At 37.8% G+C, this 4,899-nt stretch overlaps 1 protein-coding gene across 1 annotated transcript in view; it reads right to left on the minus strand.

The window, feature by feature from the left end:
- Lyst (lysosomal trafficking regulator) overlaps window positions 1-4,899 on the minus strand; it is a 289,805-nt gene that overhangs the window by 92,184 nt on the left and 192,722 nt on the right. The gene's annotated exons all lie outside the window — the stretch shown is intronic.

Here is a 4,899-nt window from a genome sequence, read left to right on the forward strand (position 1 = left end):
AACCACTAAGAAGAATATATGCAGTGTATTATTTGTTGAAACTGTACTTCCGATTTGATTTGAAACTGTCTCATTGCTATCTGTTTATCAATAAAATTTTGAAAAAAAAAACCACTACATTTGATTTTATGGCATTCTAAACTATGAACAATATTAAATGTCACCAAATGGATCTGAAAATGATTACATTTTGGATGATATTTAAACTAACATGCTAAATCACATCATGTCATTTCCCCAAAGTGTAGGATGAACATATGCAACAGTGAAAATAGCAAAGCTCATTTTAATGCAACATTTTAAATTAGTCAAGAGACAGCTGCTACTTGACCAAAAGAGGAAAAGGAACATATGCTGTGTGAGTAAAAGCCTTCAAGAGTTGGAAAATAAAGAAAAATGGTAAATAATTGCAATATTTTCATATGTGTGCTTAAAAGTTATGCTATTAACATAAATTTCTAAAATATTTCAATTTAGTATTCTGTGACATTCCACAATTACCTTGAAAGCCCACCAGAAATATAGTTATTCATTTTAAATATGCAAAGAAACATGACTTTCTTAAATACTAAGTTGTTTCTAGTATTTGATTTTAACATCCTCTGATCATTTATCGATTACAGTTTCAAGGGATTATAAAAGGTGTTCTGAGGATTGGTGGGGGGAAAAACCCTTATATTAAGTCTTTAACAAATTGAGGGCCGGGGAGATGGCTCAGTGGAATAAGCACTTCCCTGGCAAGCGCAAGGGCCTGAGTTCAATCCCCACTTCCAAAAAAAAAAAAAAAAAAAAAGAATTGAAGCTATGAAACACAAAGCCTGAGAAAAATAATAAAATGGCCAAGTACATAAAATAAAACAAATCAATGAAGGTTCTCACAAGGGAGAATTCTGAGTAGACTAGAGAAAGGAAGAAGGGCTGAAGTAGCTGCACAGTAAGCCAAGTCTGTATGCTAGTGGGAAAAATGGGCATATGGATGAAGAGGGTGGGCTTCACATGTGAGGCAGCATGAACACACAGGATGTGAAGAGATTGTGAGAGACAATGATGACACTATCTTGCAAAGAGGAGAGTACACACTGGAGAATTCATGAGAACTGACCTGGGCTTGAAGTCCTAAGCCAAGTACAAATGAGTTCAGCTTATAAGCAACTATGCAAAGCTGTAAAGATATCCATGGATGACAGTGTAATAATCTGTGCACACACTGTTAAGTGAAGGAAGTAAGGGACAGCTGTGGCAGTGGCAACAGCAGGTAGGCAGCCCAAGACCGCAGCAATGTCTACAGAGGAGCAGAATCTCTGGGCCTACTCTTTCCCTGTTAGAGACCTCTTGCTCATCTGCTGTGAGCACATGGAGTGACAGGTCAGAAAGCTGGCATGGGCAGTTGAAAACTGCTACTAAGGACATACAATACTTTGGCAGTCAGCTGAAGCTGAATGAGCAAGGGGCCATGAACTCTTTTATAAGGTTTATCTTATTTGGAAGATAAAAAATTCTGGGCATACAGGGATAGTCTTTCAGCTTCTAGTATAGTATATACTTCCATCTGCTCTTTTCAGCTGATGGACAGGTTGGTGAGCTTTATAAGAGCAGAAATTCTGAATTACATCTATAGTTCTAAAATTGCCTGTGATAGAGATTTAGCTGGTGAGTTACTTAAAGGAGGTCAGTTATTAAGAGCAAAACATAGGGGCTGGTGAGATGGCTCAGTGGTCTAAAGCACCTACTTAGAACAAGCTTAGCAAAGCACAGGGACCACGGTTCAATCCCCCAGCACCACATGCCAGCGAGCCCCGCCCCCTGGTGGGCTGAGCTGCCCCCCCATAAATAAATAAAAATTCTTTTAAAAAAAAAGAGCAAAATATAAGCATTGCTCATGTCCTATTAACACAGATTAAAAGCATTTTAAGTGTAGCTCAGGATGGTAATGCTTAAATCTTACCTCCTGGTTCTAGTGACAAAGATCTTGTAATACAATAATCAAAAGATGAAACCAATAGTAGTGGGCCACTATAATGACTATTACAAAATTCTTTTTCATCATCTGAAGATTATGAAATAGAAAGATCATTATTACTGAGTCATATGATGACCACAATGTTATTTTCCGCTCTGAGATTCTGTTTACAAAGAAAACTTAGCTGAGTAACAATGCAGTGACAAGGTCCATTATAACTCAGGCCCGGATGCTATTTTACATGTGGTACTTTTTACTAGCATTCATTCTCTCCCTTTAATAACTACCTCACCTATTTAGAAACTTCTCACTCCTGGCAATCAGGCAAATAGAAGTCTATTGGGATAAAAAGGAGTTAAAATAGAGATGTGAGAGCAGAGATAGGAAAACAGGACTGCAATAGCAGAGGGAGTAACCAAGAACACTCGGAACTCCACAAGCTCACCCTGTTTTCTTGTGCTTGTCCCTAGGTGCCTAGCAGCTGCATGTCACATATAGCTTAAACATAATCTTAGGCACACATTTTGTTTTGTTAACCGAAAGTAACCTAAAGGCTGAAACTCAATAGATAAAAATAAAGACCAAAAACGGCATGACAGCCTTTTCCTCAAGCCCTCGCTTTGTTTGCATTGCGTGTCCGTGTGTCTCTGTCTGTGGCTGGCGTCTGGGTCTTTCCCAACAGAAGCCAGACACAAGGAAGCAACAAATTGTTGATGTCTTCAGTTCCAATACATCTGACACTTCAATATCATTTTGTTAAGTTAAATAACATGATAACAACTACTAAACCACCAAATGTCAGTTCTTCACTTTCAAATCATATCTCCTCTTCAATAAACTCATTTGTACAGAATTAGCAGATACCAAACAGGATTGTATTAACAGGAAGTAATAAAGAAGATATGGGGGGGGGCCTGCCCCTTAGCTCAGTTCCTTAAGTGGCTGCTTCAACAAAGCAGTCAGGCTCAGGTTGCTGCGGTTCGATCCCCACAACTCAAGCCCTGAAGGCATGTGGAGAAAAAAAAAAAAGACGATATGATGATGATATGAAGACACTATTAGCTCTAGTCCAGACTCAGCAGTCAGCAATATGTCTTTGCTCCCACAGACTGACACTTCCCAAAATACTACTTTTGATGGATTGCTGATAGAGAAGATCCAGATTCCTACACTGCCCCAAGAACCAGTTTTTGATTCTTTAAAGTATTCAGATGTAATTACTAAAAACACTAATGACCCAAGCTTAGAATCTAAACATCTATTAGGGGCCAGAAAACTCATTACTTTAGATACAGCTACTGAAACTGAAGGCTTATCAATTGGTTGGAACATTCATACAAATATTGGTGAAAGTACTTAGGACACAGTGATCTCTGTCAGTGATCAACCTGAGGAAGGGAAGTCCAGACTTTAGAGTGAGTTACCAAAAATGTCTAGTAATGAGTTCATAAACAAATGTATGGAGGTAAAGTATGATGACTGAATGAGTTAATAGTAAGTGGGTCTATTATATCTGCATTGTATGCAAAAGGTCATACATCTGACAAGTTTGGAGAAACACTTTTAACATTAATCCTTGGGAGAATTAACCATGCTAGTACTGTGAGAAGGTATTTCTTTTTGCAGAATATCACACAAAGAATGAAATACATCATACTTGGGGTAAAAGTAATGATGTTTGGCCTGTGGCAAATCTTTAAACTATTAATTTATTATTTGTTAACTATTAATTTATGCCTTTACATATAACAACCTTTTAGACTCAACTGCTAGATAAATTAGTTTGTCAAAATAAAAGTCATTACTTTTTTTTTTTGCGGAACTGGGGACTGAACTCAGATCCTTGCGTTTGCCAGTCAAGCACTTATCCTACTGAGCCATCTCCCCGGCCCCTAAAGTCATTACTTTTTAAAAAAATCTTTTATTTTATTTATTTGGTACAAGGTCTTGCTAAGCAACTGGGACTCCTAGTGATCCTCTTGTCTCAGCCTCCCCCGCACTGGGATTACAGGCATGGCCACCACACCAAGTCTTGGTGGCTGGCTCAGCACACCCAGGGGTGCGTTCAGTAAGGCATGTGGTGCCTCCTGGTCCCTGCACTTGCCTAAGCAGGTACTTAGTCTGCTGAGCTATCTCGCTGGCCCACAAAACGCTATTTAAAATTTACTTACTTTTTTCTAGTTTATACTTAGCTTTCTGGCTATTGAATGTCCTTCTTTTTCAGATTGGGTTAAAATTTACTATATTTCATTTTTTTTTTTTGCGGGGGGGGGTTACCAGGAATCGAACTCAAGATCTTGTGCTCACCAGACAAGAGCTTATTCTACTGAGCTATCTCCCCAGCTCCAAAATTTACTTTAATATTAACTATTATTTCTTTTCTGGGGTCAAGGATATAGCTCAACAGACTAAGCACCTGCCTGTAAAGCACAAGATCCTGAGTTTGAACCCAAGAACAAAAAAAATCTATTTGAACTGACTACTTTTTGAAATAAGTTGTATATAACTCTTATTTGAGATATTTAAGATAAATCTACTCTAGATAAAATGCCTTCAAACAGTTTTTAAAGAAAATACTTCAAGATATAGCAATAAATTAAAAAGGCTTATTTAAGAACTCATGGACAGCACTTCCTAATTTAAGTGCTGGAAAAAGATTAGAGGAAAAAAAACAGAAATCAAACTGAGCCTGAATAAAAACATCTAAAGAGAAATACCTCTGGTATAATTTATTTGGTGATGGTGCAACCGTTATGGAAATCAGTGTGGAGACTCATTAGAAAAGTAGGACTGGAAATCCCATTTAAACCACCTATTCCTCTACTGGGAATTTTTCCAGAGGATATGAAAACATCATATCATAGGGATATATGTGTGCCTATGTTTATAGCAGCACAATTTGTGATAGCCAAATCTTGGAAACAACCAAGATGCCCATC

The sequence above is a fragment of the Octodon degus genome, unplaced genomic scaffold (assembly GCF_000260255.1).
Source record: "Octodon degus isolate 3935 unplaced genomic scaffold, OctDeg1.0 scaffold00127, whole genome shotgun sequence".
NCBI lineage: Eukaryota > Metazoa > Chordata > Mammalia > Rodentia > Octodontidae > Octodon > Octodon degus.